The sequence below is a fragment of the Bombus terrestris genome, chromosome 4, assembly GCF_910591885.1.
Source record: "Bombus terrestris chromosome 4, iyBomTerr1.2, whole genome shotgun sequence".
In the NCBI taxonomy this organism is placed as follows: domain Eukaryota; kingdom Metazoa; phylum Arthropoda; class Insecta; order Hymenoptera; family Apidae; genus Bombus; species Bombus terrestris.
This window is the reverse complement of record NC_063272.1, coordinates 10503748-10522648: the sequence shown is the minus strand read 5'-3', so window position 1 is coordinate 10522648 and position 18901 is coordinate 10503748. Positions and strand designations below refer to the sequence as shown.

The window sequence follows — 18901 nt, the reverse complement described above, 5'->3', positions numbered from 1 at the left end:
CCTGAATAAATCATAATCACGAACATTTACGAATATTTCGATTATAATCGACAAAACATACTTAGCGCCGAACGTCTAAATTTTGTCACAATACTATATACATATTTTGTATCATGCAGATAAAATCGAAATTATTTATCGAATTAAAATATCGATGTATGGGTACATTCTTAACGGGCTTGCATAATATAATATGTATAATAGTAGAGGAAACGCATTTTGTTCATATTGGAAAAACGTGAAACTTTTTATTTTTATATTTTCTATATTTTCTATTTATATATTTTTTTCTCCGCATTAAAAATTTCGAGAATTTTACGTTTCAAAAGCAATTAGATCTTTTTCCAATGAAAAACACCTTCTGGCTACAGATATGTCCGCCAATAGATATGAAATTATTAAATCTACATTTTCAAATAACAATTAAAATAATAAAATATTAAATCCTAATTGATTGACGTTTCCATTAAAATGGAATGTATCACATGCGCAAAAAAATTTTCGGAACGATATAAAAAATGTAAAACCAGCTTTGTTTTCGTCAATCAACTTTCACCAAAGTTATTTTGACATGCAGTTAAAATAGAATAACGAGAACAGCGTAATGTGCAAGCGAGATTGCTATAAAATTGAATAAACAAACGTTCGATGAACGGAGTCGCTATGTGTGTCACAAGCAGGAAACAGTAGCACACGTACGTGTGTGTATGGTCAGGCGTGTACGTTTTCGATTTAATTTCAACATGTCAAACGAAAATGAGACGCTGTTGGTGAAGTCACTGTAACGAATAGTTATTTAAAAAAGAGTTCGGAAAAATTTGATCCGTTACTTTGGAAAATTTCATATATTCGTATTATATAAATATTGAATCCACAAACAACATAACAAGTATTGAATGAATAAAATACTATAGCTCGTGCAGTTAAATATAAAAATTACATGTCTTTGATCTGATATTTTTCAAACTGAAACTTAAAATTTTTATCAAATTTCCTATCAATATTATGTTATCAATATTTCTTTCTAATGATCAATGATTTGTGCATTGTTACTATAATTTGCTAGTATAATTTTTTTACTGTCAAATGTTTATTTATTCGTTAATTCTGTCTTTAGAACGACATAAAATTCCAGCGTTTAATCTGCTGTTACGATTAAAAATTCTTCTAGAGACATATGGCACAGTTTGAGTTTGCACGCATGATTCTACCGAATCAAATTTCATAGTGTTAATAAATATCTAGTGCAGCGATCAATAACCACTATTCTGCGGAATGAAAGCGGTTGCTCGATCAACCGCGAAATTTGATTATCTAAATTATCTCGTGAGGTATACCTGAATTAGTTTGAATAATCGGAATTCTATTCTATTATTTAAACGCGGTTAATGATTAAATTGCGACAGTACCAGAGCATTGAATATTTAAAAAAATCTAAACAATCCATCGGTAAACGTACGAAATTGAATATTCACATGCACCAAAAATTCAATTAATTATAAAATGAAATAAAAGTGATAAAAGTGATAAAATTTCAAATATTATTGACAGTTTTATCATTCAATTCTCAATATATTCCAATTGAAACTCTTGTTCTCCAACTTTTGTTATATTATTACGAACAACATCGTTTATCTCTATATCAAAATATTATTCATTTTTGTTTAAACCATACTGGTACCTACATTTCAGATTAATAAACGCTCATTGAGTGAAAAAATCTAAAAGTAGAAAAAGAGTAGCGATGTTACTTTTTAATTTATTTTGAAGGCGTACCTTGGAATGTACGATTATGCCATCTCCTTGTGATAAATAAATTTGTAGAAGTCATTTGTTTTTTAAGCAGTCGAACACTAATCATACAGGTAATAATAGTTCTCCGTATGAAACTGATTAATGAAGCTGAGAAGCGTAGGTACAAAAAGTGGAGTTGATCAGTTTGACTACGGGAAGACTCTTATCGAGGCCATATATCATCATTCTATTTCTCATATTAGGATATTCTCCGATAAAAGCAATTTAGTTGCAAAATCGATCTTCGTGTGAATAATCGTCACACAAAAACGCAATTTAAATTCTTTATATTCCTGGAAATGTCGAATTTTTTTATTAGCACATATAGCTACATGTATATTCATATACATACATCCTACGTCAATCAACTATAATGAGAGATCACAACAAAACTTAGAACACACAAAGATATTTCAATTATATATGTACATATAAAGTTTGTGAACCTTTATTTCACGAGAAAAGAACTTGGATCTTTTAATGGGAAACGAGTGATTTTAATGAGAAGATCAGATTTTAATTGCTAGATTACATTTGTTCTGAATGTTTTGACAATTTGATTCTTCTCGTAGTACTGTTAATTACCTTCTTCGTATTTGATTTAACATAAACAAAAATTAAGTAATATTGTGATATTCAAGAAAATACCACGGGAAGTTAATTATTTAATAAGACAAGATATAATTCTTACGGTGTATTACGATAATTTTGAGTCAGAAAATTCGATAACTCATGAAACCGTGTATGATACCTATACATTGACTCGTGAAAATATTCGAACACTTATAGAAACCTCTCCTGAATGTATTATGTACGTCACGTAAAAATTTGTGTACGACATACGACATGTGACAACTATCATGGATATATCGGTAAAGTTTGAAATAAATCCGAAAGATGTACACAGCATATAATTACAAAACACTTTTCGTAAATTATACAAAGATCAAAAAATTATTTGAACACTCGATGAGCCTCGATATTTAGTCCTATTTAATAGCAATATTCTTATATTCTGTATTCAATAGTTCTATTGTTCTATTATTCAATAGTCCTATATTTTAGCAATTATATATATCTAAAACGGACTATTCATTACTATACTAATTTTTTATCAAGTTCATAACTGTTACATGCATTTCAAGATTGATTTCAAATCAACTACAAAATAAAATAATCCAAAAATAATTACAGTAATCGTGCTTCGTTTTAGTGCTTACGTAATTTAAAAAAGTTTTACGTAATCTGTTGATTCTTTAAAGATACAGTCTTCAAATTTTTCCTAAATTACACTACAAACTTTCTGTACAGTCCGATAGATATAGGAAAAAAGAATAGATTAGAAAAATGGAAGAATATAAAAGGAAATATAATGGTGGTGCTGGCCGAAGAGAATGGTGTCGGTGGTGGCGATGGTACCGATGGTAGGGCTGCAGGCAGGACGGGAAATCTAGAGGAATGGGAGATATGGCCGTGACCGCGTGGAATGCGTGGAATGTGGCCCGTCACGCGCGCCGGGGCCAGGGCAAAGCCACGGCAACCTACCGTCCTTTCGGTCCACTTCGATCCTCGTTTCTTCCTCTTTACACCTAAGACGTCCACCTAAAATTGCGTATCAATTTACCGCAGTTCCTCGATTATACGTGAATCTTCAATTGAATTTTCCTGCACATTCTTTTCCAGTTATTCTTCGAACTCGAACGTCAAATTTCTTTCACTTATATAAGAATGTATATACATATGCATCGTGCAGGTGTTACGTATATGTATGTAAATGGAATGGCTGTAAATACGTGTTGTTTGAAATACGTAACGAGGATAGCGGGGAGAAGTTTTTTATTTTTCACGTTCATGATTATATTGCAAAGATAATGCGATTTTCTCAGTTCTTTAAAAATTCTATTTTTACTTTATTACTTACTTTAATTATATTGTTTTCTATTTTTCACGTTCCTGATTACGTTGCAGAGAAATGCAATTTTCTCAGTCTTTTTAAAAAAAACCGTGTTAGAGTTGCTTTATTATTTATTATTTATATTGTTCTATCTTTTTTTATCTATCAAGTTTTTAAATGAAACATAATATATTTATTTTAGTGGCATAGTATCAGTCAATTCTCTAAATTTATACTTTAAGGATTAGGAATAATCGACAACATATAAAATGCTATTTTTTTTAATTATTATTATTATTGTTGTTCTGTGTAGCGATATTAGTAGAATATTCCTTTTAACTTACGCATCAAACCTAACGCGTATAATTAATTTATAACGCAACTTCATACACGTACGAGAGGAATTTTCGTTGATACAAAACAATAGCTGTGTAACCTCAATTTTTGATTTTACAATTTCATTACTCAAAAGTCAGCTGGCCCATAATGACGTTCGGATGAAATGTAAACCGTGATTAGGCAGGTGTACTTTCTACGATAACAACATCTATCATCTCACGAAACATCTTTGGAGAATTGACTAAATTGCAAAGCTCTTTGGTTGCCAGGAAAATCAATCAAGGTATCCCGCACCTGCCTTCGTGGTTTACCGGTTAAAAAACGCTTCAGGCCACCAAAGAATCTTCTTCGTTGCTAGATACTTTGTGGTAAATTGTACGTTCAAGATTTTCAGACAGACTTAGGAAAGGAGCAGTTACTTCGTATGGAAAAAGGAATTCATCTTCGATATAAGTAACTCAAATACTACTACTGTATTAAAGTATAAAATATGATATAGTACAATTAAAATAATACAAAGATATTATAAGATAATGTAAATATAATAAATACGAAGAAAACAAAATTTGCAATATTTTTGACATTTTAAGACAGGAACAATTTAAATATCTTTTACGCTCGTTTCAAAATGTTTCTATGCAAAATTTATGCTTCTCCTAAGACTTCAAAGTAAGTAACATTTTCCTCTCGCGTTGTTTGTTACTGTTAAAAGGAAGTTGTACGTACATACACAAGTTGTACAAATTAAACGAGACACTTTATAAAGCTTGGAAAGTTCCACACGATTTAACAAGATCAAGCTGAAGTGCTACATAGATTAATATTCGTGAAAATACTTGCAATACGAGCTTGATATCCAGCTTTTCTTTTTTTCTTTTTTTGTGGTGTTCGATTCACTCATGTTCGTTGTGTTACTGTCAAAAAGGGTAAATTCTTGCATAGTTCGTTACATTATTATTTATAAAGGAGGACGAAAGTTCACCGTAACTCTCTTAGCTCCGCTTTAAAATAACATATCAAATAAATTTGAGGAATATCCAATTTATAAAGATTATAAGATGTTTCAGTTTATTTATGAAGCTCGTTCAAGTTTCTTCAAAGTTTGTATCATGTAAATATATGTACTTTCTACGTAATTTCGAAACTTCTGTTTATCATGTCTACAGCAAACCTCTCTAGTTTAACTTAGGAACTTCGATAAACGAAGGGGATATAAAACGAGCCATTGGTACACCACGCGAAGTGCGTGTTCGCATTGTTAATTAAAATATACACTCCCGCCTCCCCCTCCTTCATAATTATTGAAACATTTATATTAGGAACATGAGATAAACCTGAAAAAATGATCAAAGTATTATCGAAGTATTTAGAGATTCTTACGTATGAAGTCGGAGATAATAAAAATCAACAGTAGAGTAGTGATAGTTTCGCCTATGAATAAAATAATGAAATTAACCTTTCTGTCGCATCTATATACAGAATAGGGAAATAAATGTGTTCATCTTGAACATTTCCCTTACTCGTAATAATATGAGAAAAATGTCATATGCTATACTTGCACGCTACAAAGGGAAACGTAGTACGATGCGAACGTTTCTTGCGTGGGTGAAGGCATAGAAAAGATTTCAAGGTCATCGCTATTTTCTTACACGGAACACTGAGCTTTTTATCGCGATGTGTGACACCCGGTATCGAGACGACTCAACCTCCTTAAATTCATCATTGGATTCTAAAAGCCCGCATTATTTCCATCGGATCGGGACTAAATTTCACTGAAGAAAAGAAATACCGTCGAGATGATCGTAGATTCACACGGTCGCTGTCGGTAAAAAAAAAAGTCTAACAATGGCACGGTTGACGTCGAGTGAACGATTAGTGAAAGAAACCCGGATCTAATTGTACGAACGTTTAGTTAGAGAGCCAGTGGTTCGTCGTAGTCAATGTGTAGAAGAAGGAGGAGCAAAATAAAGAGAACGATGATTTCATCGCGCTTAAATTCGGAGCAGAGTCTGTCCTTCCACTGGGCGGGAATCTCAGGATCGTATTTTCGTTTGTCGGTCGGGATAGCCGGTCTTGCACCGCCTACAACGAGGATAAATTTTTCTCGATGACGCGACCTTACGCCCTGCCGCGGAGCATCGATCTTCGATCCCGAAAGCTCCTTCTTTTCCTCCTCCATTATTCCCGGAATAATTCGAGCTTGGATAGCTGACCTTTCAAAGCCGTTTACTCGAAGCCAGCTAACTATCACGATCTGGGCTAATCGAAGGAGATTCAACAGGATAAATTGACCTGGATTTATTCCCACGCTGGTAGTTGGCGATATATAGCTTTCCCATGGCGATACTCTCTCCTCGATGGTTACGTACCAGCTCGCTAATTGCACCATGCATTTACTGATTAATGCTTCGCTCAAGGAATTCTCGATAATACGTCGCTGCCACCTGCATTCCGATTACAATGAACGAGAATCAACGATGACTTAATTCTATACACTTTCCACGTTGTACCTTCGTTTACTTCGTTCGTTTTCATTGTTTCATTTTATTTATCCTTCTTCTTAATATGTACGTATTCTTATTTCGATTTAGAAGCTTGTTAAATGTATATACAGTGTGTACAGAATGTATCGATCCGGTTTTTCTTAGTCAATTAAAACGAGATTATCGTAGTCGCTGTGGCACAGGAAAATTGGATAAGATTAAGACTAAGCAGAAGGAGTACAAGGAATATTTTCTGAGACGTTGTTACATGCGTGTTATCATAGTCAAACCTGTGCAGAATATCTGCATAAAATCTGACAACAAATTTAGAAAATTGGATTTTCCCCTTTGAGGTGGATTTTTTTACGGTACACTCAAATTTGACAAAATTATAGATCAATCACGATATATGGTTCCATCTACAACAAGATTCTACTATATACTATACACCATAGGAGCCTGCGTTACGATAAGCTTCGATGATATCCGGAAAACTAAATAAACCCAATCGCATCTCTAAAAGACGTTTGCCTTTTACGACGATTAAGGAAGCGCGAACCAACTTACTACGCAAGCCGATAAAAATTGAAGTATCGATAGGAAAATTCTGCTAAAATTACGTAGAGCTCGTGTAACGGCCTATTAACCGCAAGACGTATGCTTAAACGTTGGAAAAGAATTTTAAGCCGCGAATAAGTGCCGTGCGAATGGTCGGTCGTTTGATACTTCAATTTATCACACGGAATATCCGGATTCTTCGCGCAGCAATAGATGCGCCAAGAGTAGGCTGACATGACATGTTTCGGGAACACAGAGAGTCAGAAAATCGCGTAGGACGTACTGACACATAGAAAAGCAAAGTATGTAGATATATGTATACAGATATAAGAGGAAGGAAAAGGACGGTTGGAGCGTAGCGTAATGTCTTACCACGAGTTTGTCCCCATGGGAGAACAAGCTGCCGGCATTATCGCAAAAAAGCTAAAGCGTCTGTATCTACACGGTGACAATGTAGTTAACCACTCGTGATGAGAATCACGACCGGTACCGGAGAAGCATCTCCTGGGTGAATACAAAATACAGGGGACGTTCTTTACGAGCCACTAGCTCTCCCGTATGGCAATATTTATTTTTGCCCGTAGAACGCGCAACCACGATTAAACTTTCACTGTGACGAAGCTTGCGCCTCTGCTGCGGCGCTGGCTAGACGCGTGACGAGCCCATTGTGTTTGTTCTACACGCAGATATGCTCGAAAGAAGAATGACCGAGATGGATGCGCGAAATTCTTCTCCCTGTTTTGCTCTTTCGCGTCATATACGGTCGTTATATTATCGAGATCTAAATTTCCTACGTATGGACGCGCGTATAATGGTCCACGAAGGTATTTCAAATTTAAACGTTTGCAAGAACTCAATGAGATGTAAGGTTCGCGATTACGGAGTTGAACAGTCTCCATTTGAAACCACGACGATAGATAAAAAGGGTTCAAATGATTATTCCAGGCTAAATATTAAATATTAAATATATCGAAAAAGGCGGACATAAAATACAAGGCTTATTTTTATTACGAGTCCTTCAACTTTATCGTATCAGAACGCTTTACGATGGAGCCAATAAAGTGTAAAATTATTCTGAATATTCCCATATTTGTAATTTCGTTAATTTACAAAAAATTTAATTAATTTCAAAGACAAATCACAAAATTACATTTATTACGTTATTATACAATTAATTAAAATTTTAATTACAAAAAGCTACATTACATATTAAACGAAATTTTTTTATAAATACACCCACGTCTGTTTTCCATATGTTAGTAATAATAACAAAGTCTTTTAGCTTATGCAGTTAATATCGTCGCTTATACAGCGATGATTGTAGTCGTTTTACGCCCGCGTCCTCGCATATTAAAAATAACATATCACACATCGAGTTATTATCAGAAACAAAGTACTCACGTGTTTTAACCGGTAGCATACGGTCAGTAGCTTCTACGAGCTCCTGGTCATGGTAATACCAGTAGAAAAGGTTTGGCTCGTTATCAACAACAAATTAACTTTCCCAGTATGCTAATAATCTTCCACTCGGAAGGAAAGCAGCTAAGATGAGAAGAACCGTATCTTGCCGTTACGTAATCCCGAGACACGTGTCGTCGCTAGTCGTGCCATTACGAAATCATCCACATTGAAAACAAACATTTATATGTACACACAAGATATTCAAATTGAAAAGGATTCGTCCATTCCACGGTATCTCGCAGGTTTATCGCGTTTTCTTTCGCGTCTGCCTACGCGGTGAATGCGTGCGGTCAACAATGTACAACACGTTCTTTGCTATTTCGAGATGCACATTGCGAGCTGTGGGGGTTGTGAGCGCAAACAACTTATGAGATGGCGTAGCCCGACAGCAATTATAGCGCTGCTCGCCCCGTAATTGAAATATTTCGAAGCTGGCGCGAGCATCCGCCACGACTACAAGCCTGAAAATCATAAAATTATTCGGACGGATGATTCGCAATTGGGTCGCAGGGTAGAAACCAATTCGCAGCAAATATAACGGGTGCGATTCCTACCTCTTTTTTTTTTTTTTTATTCTTTTCCGATCGGCAATCGAATTGTCAGCTCTGTCCGTGCCAATTTTTCTAGGCACATTTTTTTGGTGTTTTGGGATTTAAATGAAACAAAAATTATATCTATCAGCGCGTATAATTCCGGTGTAATTTTCGGCCAGAGGCGAAATTGCGATCTTTCTTGATGAGAATTGCCTTTGCGCAATTATATTTCAATTATCGAGGGATGCGGTACCGCGAACATCGTTGTTTAATTTTTATTGGCTCCGCTTCCCGAATTTCATGCGCGAAATGATCGATTCGATGTAGGAATTTTATACGGGATAAAGAATCGTAGACGCCTAGTTTTCTTTTCTTTTTAATTAAGTACTAGGAAGGGACTATTTAAGTATTTAAGTATCTTGTACTAGTCATTTTAAGTATTCAGTACTACTCATTCGATGTGCGATAAAATACATTGTTTTAGGCAATCGGTAAGGGGAAGGAACAGAATTTTTCACACCTCTTAGATAAATATCTTAATATTCTTTTTATTTGGGTGGCCTTTGTCGATCTTAATAACATTTGAAACAATAATATTTGAAACATCTTTTGTATTCTGCATAGTTTATATTTTATTTTTCATAGTAATAGTTAATATATTTAGTATGCATACCTATTTTGCAGAAATATCAATCGCTATACGGTTTTCAAAATTCACAGATTTGTTAATTATGTTTGACGTGTAATTTCTCACGTACTCTTACCTAACATGTTTAGGTATCTTTTTAATATTTCCCTTTAGCTACAGAGTGATGTGAAAATTAAAAGAACCAACAGAAGTAGACTCACGTGTCTTCTTGTGATCTTTATATGCATATAATATATTTTGTCGAATTTATTTTGCTCCGAAATATACATTAAATTTTGTCTTTGAAACCATCTGTTATACGAACATGATTTCTTCTTCTCATTGAAGTTTTCTAAATTTTATATTTTTTCTCTTTATCAGCACAGACGTCTGTTCTTGCCATCCTATACCTACGGATGTATCCTGGAAACAAATTTTTATTTCGTAGCTGTTTGGTTGAAATATTTTTCTGAAGATATAGAAAAAACTATCATTGCATTTCCTCGTATTGCAGTATCGTAAAATCGATGCTTTTTATGCGAATCGTATAGAACTGTATGTCACGATGAACCATTAAACGTACGAATTTGCAAATAGGTAGAGAAACCGATACAACTATCTCTGAAACTCATTGTATAAAATCAATTTATACCTGTCAATCTTTTAATGAATATCAAGTTTAGTAATTTATACACCAATTATTTATTTATACAATATTTATATAATAATTACTACTAATCAGTATTCGCTATACATATTTCTATCGCTAATAATTTAATTAATTTCGAGAAATTACTTCGAGCTTTACTGGCACAACTTGATCTAAAAACATAATAACGAGATGTAATTGAAGTGTAAATCAGCAAATAAAGAGACCAATGATGAATTTATTTCTCAATGTTATTGCAGCTATAGCATCCTAGAGTATTATGACAACGATAGAATCAACGTTTGGTTACTTGCAAAATTCTGTGTCTATAGATCGTTTAATTGTTTAAATATCGATTAGATAAAAAAGCTTCTAAACGGACAGAGAAATTATCGTCGCTGATCGATATCGATGTTTTAATTAATTGATAGCGATATATAAGCTGTACAGATGAACAATGAAATAACAGTGAATGTATTATTAATATGCTATTAGCAGATCTTTAAATGCGTAAATAATTTAAATTTATAATCTCCATTACGAAACGATGACTATCTATTTAACAATTTAATAACGTTATTTTCATCGCTCTATATACCCGTATCGCTAAGCTCTACGTAATTTTACTAAAAAGTTAGCAAAAGGTTACGAGCGGAAACGTGGCCAAGTACCCGCGCTTCGACACAAACACATATACACGTGACCACTCGCGTCGTGCCACGATATCCGAATAGCCAACCGCAATCAGATGCCGGGCAATTTGTCTGAATCGCGTGGAGTTAAAGATTTTCGGTAACGTTAACTTTAACTCGTGGAGCATCAGAAACGGTGGGCAAAGAGAGGGGAAAAAAGGATGGCTGGCTGGAAGCAACAAAACGAAATGAAAATGTCGAGGAAAAGAGGAATCTCGGTGAGCGCGGCGCGGCGGTACATCTTTTTGTCGGATCCTCGGCAATGGCCGTGGTATGTCGTATATAACGAAACGCCCTTACACGAACGAGGAGAAATAGAAGGAAGAAGAGTGACCAGGCGGAACGACAGAGGGGGTGGAAGGCAATGGTGGAGGGCTAGGAATGAGAAGGGGTGAGAAGGGAAGGGAAATGGCGTGCAGCTTTCCAGCAGGCCACAGTGCAAATGCAAGCCTTGAATGTGTAATAAGCACTCACGTCGCAACCCTTGGCTAGACCAGCGGCTCGTATCTGCGTTTAGAAAGGTCCTGGCCACGCATACGCTGACAGCTAGCGCGTCGCTACGCGTGCCGCCAACATCGTGTGGGATCGTCGTACAGTCCGCACGTGAATGCTCGCTCGGCTTGTGGTGTACGTCGTCGTTCAGAATGATACGGCACCACGGTCGACGCAACTTTGATTGCGAATGGATGACGACGACGACGTCACGGCCCGCTGCCAGGCATCGAGGCAAACACGCATCGCCGAGGCACCGCCGAGATACCCGGTGTACCCGGCGGTGAAAACAGGGTGAAATGGCAGATAGAGAGGCAGACAGGCTATCGCTCTCTTTTCCAAAGCTCATAAAAGCCACGGTGGTGCGTATTAATGCGCCACGTTGACGGTGCGCGCCACGAAAGCCACCTAAAAGACGACGCATTGTGCGAACAGCAATGAGAACATACCACCCTTCTACTTACTTTTTACATTCGTCTTAACCGTCACGCGGCCGACTCCACACCGGATATATTGTGCGCGATCCACCCTCGCCCGCATTTTTGCGAATCCCTTTTCTTTTCTCCTCTCGTCCGCCCTACAGTTTTGGATAAATCTTTTGTCAGATTTATCGTCTATTTGTTGAACGAAGATCGGTCTCGAACCAGACGAGAGTTTTCTAGCGTTTGTAACCGACGCATTCGTGCCTCTTTTGATCTCGAACAGAGAGGAATGGCACTGCTTTGAAGAAGTTGCCACGAGACGACGACTTTGTGTTCGTGGAAAGTCTTTCGTCGACGGCTTTTGCTATTTTTTCGATATAGGGAAATTAGCTAGAAATACGAAGCAAGCATTTTTAATAGGAAATTCACTCGATAGCAGGCGAATTGCGCGAACTACGATGGGTTTGATTTCATTGGACATTGTATAGGTATCTACGATATGTCAATCCGAAGCCACACAATCATTTGACACGTAGGTACGGATCATGCGACGCCAAAATTAAACGATAGAAACGCGCAAGGAATAACATTATTCCAATGTACGTACGATATAACATTTTCTGTTTCACGCGATCCCATGATACAGAGGAAACAGATGTTCTATCACCTGGAAATAAAGTAGCGCTCAAGTATTAAGTAAATATTAAACTAAATCCATTTTGGAAAGCTGTTATAACCATTGGGAAATGTTTTTTCGCGTCAAATGTTTAAAATACTTTTTCATAATTTAATAATTAATTTAAGATTACATGTATGTGTATGATAGAAATATTCGTTATGTTAATTAAAAATACAATTTTACAAGGTAATAGAGGCTACGGAATAAAATATCTAACAGTAACGTTCGACGACAATAAAGTCCACTGTCATCTGAAGCATAATTTATGCGATTTAATAATTTTTCAAAGAATTTGTAAGTGAATTTACATGGCATTGTGAAACGAGCTTATTATTATACGTTTGCCAAAACTCGTTACTGAAGTTGAGATATAGCCGTGGAATTACTTGCTCGAATCTTATAATTGAACGCAATTGTACAATAGTTCAAATCGCTGAAAGAAACAAAAAGAAGGAATAAATGCACAAGTTGTAGGAAAACAAAACTCGATTATTGGACGCTCCTAACAAGATATCGTTAAACAAGACATCTATACGCTGGTTCTCGAAACGATAGAGAAGAACAACACTTCGCCACTGAAACTCGCCAGCAATTTCTAACTAGTTCGTAAGAAATCTCGTTAACGAATTTATTCGCTATGACTTTATCAAGTTCAGAGCCGGAAAGGATCTTTGTACTTTTAGTTCCTGCAACCCCTGCTACTGCTCCCATCCGTTCAGCTGTAACGTTAAAACTCGCTTAACTGTTTTCGGAAAATAGTAATTACTATGCAGTACCGGTTCTCGTAAAATTATGCAACTCAATGACAAATATTTTTACGAGTTACAAGCGTGGGCACATTCTTCGAACGCGGTTCAACGTTTTAATTTGCATTTAATATCATTTAATGCGCTACATTATGCAAAAATATTTAATACATATAATAATATTAAATAACTGAGATTAAGCGGTGAATTGATAAAGAGAGAAACAAAGGAAATATTTCGTAAAGTGAAAATGGAAAATAAGTGGAATTTAAGTAACCATCCAAATGTGATAGATAACGTTACGGTTACAACAAAATTTGTTAATATACATTTATTAATTTCTACTTTAATATAGTACTATAGCATACAATTATAAACAGTATATTATAAGTTAGAAACATATCAATTTCAGTTTTAATTCAATCTCTTGGGATATTTTATACACACTGTTCTCCAAAAACTCTTTCTCCTATTTTCGATGGAAATTATTGTAAATCATTGGAATATTATATTACTCGTAAACCGTTCTGACGTGTTTCGATAAATTATTTGTAAACTGATCTGATATTTCCTGCGACGCGATAGCTCGAACCATACTCGATTATTTCCTTCTGACAAGTCGCGTTTCTCAAAATGTACAGCTAACTCCTCTCACCTCTTGGAAGCAGTACCGATTGAAACTGATTTCTCTTGCGAATTCCAAGCGTACCAAGCATCGGATAACGTGCATCGAGAGACGGGATCAAATTCGCAGTCACTGGCCACTGACAACCGATCGCTGCCGCTACGGACTACGGACGCAGTTATCAAACCCCGCAAGCACGCATGATTGATCTACGTGATCTTCGTTAAAATTCTGGTTAACCTATGCTAACAGAAGGGTTGAAGAATAAAATAAAAACGAAACAAGTTCAGTGAATCGTTTCATTCATTACCACCACTTCTTTCTTTTTTTTGTTTCTTTTTTTGAAAACATTAATTTGAGCATTAATTTGCAAAGGACTTGATCTTTCTGAAACGAACAAAATTGTTATATAACTATACACATACGCGGAGATAAATTATGGCAACACATACGATGTCGCGTTATATTAGATAGTCTAGGAAATGTTACAGAGGTCGAATAAAAATAAAAGATTGGAAGATATCTTTCGTTCAAAACTTGTAGACGTATACTATGTTGCTACCCTTTCGCATGGCAATAAATGTATATTACGCATAAACTATTTATAATTGTCGTACGTATATCGTATAATTGTTATCAACGTTAGATTCTCACGCAGAATTCGCAATTATTTTCGAGAGTTTCGGTTTGAACATTACGCGAGGATTTCAATCATTCGGAGAGCACCATTTCTCATCCTTTCAGAGTAGTCCTAAAAGGATCAGGTGATAAATGTAGCCCATAAATATATGTATGTAACTAACTGATGATTTGCACTTATAGGACTGAGCGAGTGCCCTGGCACTGCATTTAAAGCGTTTGCCAAACCTCTTAACCATTCTACTGGTAAAGTCACGATTATAAGCTTTATTTATTAAACAAGCGATACGTATTATTTACAAGTCGCATTATAAAAATATGTTATATCCTCTTGTATCTTCTAAACGATTCTCACTTACTTAATACGTAATAAATTTCCGCTTCTTACGAGCGAACGTGCTTCGGACGAGCAGATTTTCCGACGAAATCAAATTTTAAACGTAGGGTAGAAAGAAATCCTGTGTAATCACGCTGATCCGTTTCCGAATGATTTCCTACATTGATAACGACAGATTGACGCGACCACGGTAACTGCCGTGAGTAAAACGTCCAGGATTCTCAACGAATTAACCCTCGATCATATACGATGGAAGACAATCTTTAAAAAAAAAAACTGCATCATTTGAATTAACTACTTGTTTCTACTAAAAACGTTGATTCATGCGGAAAATCACAGAGCGGTTGGCTATAAATGTAGAAAGGAAAATTAAAACAAGCATCGCGTACGTCTGACACCATACTCGAACACTTTCAAACCGATCTTAAAATGCGAGGAAAACGCGACTACGCGCTTAGATACTATTAGATTGTCGGAAAAGTTTCTTTGGTTTTATAAGGCGATAATAAATGAACAACAATTTCTGTTTTATATTATTTTATTGAATTAGGTATGATCCATTTCGTTCTATTTCTATTATTACGTTCGTGCATAATTCAATAAACTAATATAAAACAAAAGACATTGTGCGTCTATTATTTCCTCATAAAACGAAAGAAACATTTCGGACAACCTAATATTATTAAATAACAAAGGAAATACTTCGCCTAGCAAAACCCCGTTCGTTGGTCGATATTTTCGATGCGTTATTATGAACAAAAAGTCGTTTACCATGCGGCCGCATTTCGCTCGCTATAAAATTCGTCATAAATATTCGTAATTCCGTCGTAAAGCGGACGACGAAGGATGAACTAAATGGCCGCGCGAAACAACTCTCAGCTGCGATCACCTGTTTCCCGCGGCCTGTCGCCAGGCATCGCGGCACGAAATAAAATTCGCTTGGACGATCGGCGCCGGTCGATTCCCGATGCGGCGTCGCCGAAAAACGTGGATATGAAACACGCCGTATTCCGGCCGCAGACACGAAGAATACGCTCGTCGCACCAGCACCATGTTCGCATTCGGTTCCCATTTCGAATATCCGGCTTAGGGAAACGTCGACCACAGCCTCCAGGATAGTATCGGATGCAGCACTATCATCTCCCTCGTTCCTCATTTTACTCTCTTTTTCACCCTTTTCCTGCTGCTCTTCTTCCCTTCCTACCCGCACCCCCTTTTCCACGCTCTTTATCCTTCTTCCTCTTTCTCTTTTTTTCTTCTGTCTGTCTTACTTGTTCCTTTTTCACGCTGTACATCCACTCTTCTCTCTTCCTATTCTAGTTTCCCACTTGATCTTTCTCTTTTGCACCATCCAGCGTTCTATCATCGCGCTTTGTCCCTCTGTGCGCGTCCTTCGTACATGCCGTGGTATTCGGTCGGCATATGTAAAGTTCCTCCGTGTAGTTTATTTTCTGTATCGACCCCATTTCCGGTTTGCGTCCTCGTCAGGCCTGTCGTATGGATTACACATTACACGTCCGTTTCTTCCTCTTCTAGTTTCCCCTAGTTGTATCCGAGCCGCTACGGACGCCACTTAAGCACGTGAAACACCGTGCCTGTGCTCGTGATCGTCATCGGAAATTTCGTCGGGACGCGCGAACGACCACATGCATTGATGCAGGCCGCACCGCCGGCTCGTTTTACGGGCTTCGAATAGTCGGGACAGAGTCGGGTCTCTTTATGGGGAAACGGTAAACTCGTCTGCCAATGCGCCAATGTCCTTCGCACCGTGCGAATGATATACGTTTCAGTTTGCGTAATATATTTCGAAGAGGACGAGCAACATTCTTCCTGTTGTCTTCGGACTCCTCTTTGACTGTATGCGGAACTTTTGCGCGTAGTTCTGTGGGATTTTCGCGATTCCATTTTACGGCGATAACGAACGACTGAACATTCGTTCGTAAAACGTTTTACGACAAAGTTACGTTAATGTTAGTTTGTATGGTAGAGATACACCGCGCGTAGCTACCATTAACAGTTTCGGCAAAGTAAAAATAAAGTAGAGGGAAAAATTGACTTTCCATGTATTAATATATTTAAGAAAATTGAGAAATTGATCAATCAAATAATATAGGAATTTACATAAAGTTAGATGAACGTACAATTTTTTATTAAATTTGCAAACCGATCGTTTGACCGGGTCTGGTAAGGTTAGTGTTAATTGACCGGATGCCATACGATTTAAGTTCCAATAAGCAGCAACCATTTCACAGTTTTTGGCTAAGCGCTCAAAGCGATACAAATCGCACGTGTCTTTTAGTATATAAATGCACGTGTAAGGTACAACTAATTTTATTTTGCATGTGTTGTTCGATAAATAATTACTACCAATTGATCACTGAACAAGAAAGATTTACTATCTTGTTAAACAATCGTCGGTCTACGATATTTCGATATACCGTAACGATCTAATCGATGTACGTCGTTCTGTGTATTATAAATCATGCGTCAGATACTTTTCAATAATTCAATAATTTATTTGTTAGCATCGATTGCCCGTGCGATGTCGATCGATTTCCAAGAGTAATATATTGCCGATAGCCGGAAGCATAAATATGTCATCACGTCAAAATTTAGGCTCAATAGCGGCTTTGACCGATGATACCCCTAAAGCTAAGATCACACTGACAGACAATTGTCCGACGGACACGTGTCGCAGCTAATCAGCATCTGTCTGTCATGGAAAATTCGCCGACAACGAGAGACAAAATTCCAATCCAAAGATAGTTGGTGAACGAAAGCTACATCCACACCGACGAACAATTATTGGCAGACACGCTTCGTCCGGGTAAAAGCCCCGTAAAATGCACGTCCGCGAACAAGCATGTTGTTTTCCATTCCCATGGAAAACAAGAGACAACATCTACGGGCAAATGGAATATGTTTTTTACCTCGTGAAAGATGCAAGCAACGATACCACCGTGCGATGGAGAGACTCGATGACACGGTATTTTCTTTATTTTTCAGGCAAGGAAGAGCGAAAGTAGAAAATTTGAAAATGCATACGATTTGTCGAAATCACTGCAAGCTCACGTACCATTGCTTCGTGGATGTGTCGTAAAGAATTGTTCAAAAATCAAACACAAGACAACTACATTTTTCTTGATGAAACTACACGTTTGTTAATACATTAATGACAATATGTCACACTATTTCTTATAAAAAGTCATTTACCTGTGTATCTGTGTTGGAAAACTATTAGCACCGAATAAAGAGATTTGTTGGCAGTGTTGAAAAACATAAATAAAATCATTACAATCTGGATTTCTGTTAAATATTACCAGCCAAACATGCGTGTAGTATTTTATGGTAAAAGATGGTTTCATCGCTGTAATATTAATTATTTGTATTTATATGATGTCCGACTCCAGAAGTGCACGTATGTTTTTGTTGTTTAAAAATCAAAATTTAAAAAATATTTAAAGCACATACTCTCTGTACTCGAAATGGACTATCCGCTTGGCGATGGTCACATTTCTTACACAGATAGCTTTCAACAATGTTCTATCTCCAACACATCCTCGACTAGTCGACCGAGCTATACATCGCATGATGCATCCATTTTACACAGTCTACGTACATTTTTTGACGACTGTCGGCGCACGATGTACGCAGATAATTTCTGTTAGTGTAGACGAGGCTTTAGGGACTAGCGCGGTTCTAATTGCAAGTAAAGAGCCGCAGATGTTGTTGCGTAGAGTCTAAAAGGATCTGGTGTCACGCCACCCAGTGAGGCAAGAAGATTGACAACGAGTGAAAAAGTTCACCACTTGTACCATGACCTTCGTGAGATCGAGATCGCTCAAGAGCGATATACGTATTGTTTAACGTATTAAACATGGCATAGTAAGAAAATAGAATCTGTATGCGCAAAAGTATTTGCAATAGAAA

At 36.7% G+C, this 18901-nt stretch overlaps 1 protein-coding gene and 1 long non-coding RNA gene across 8 annotated transcripts in view; one reads left to right on the top strand and one right to left on the bottom strand.

Moving 5' to 3' along the window:
• The window catches only part of LOC100646619 (tensin-1), a 278855-nt gene that overhangs the window by 249040 nt on the left and 10914 nt on the right, over window positions 1-18901 (top strand). The gene's annotated exons all lie outside the window — the stretch shown is intronic.
• On the bottom strand, window positions 9591-12187 carry LOC125384854. The gene is made up of 2 exons (XR_007223667.1): window positions 11506-12187; window positions 9591-10113 (listed from the first exon to the last, which is right to left on the bottom strand). It is a non-coding gene; the product is annotated as an uncharacterized LOC125384854 (long non-coding RNA).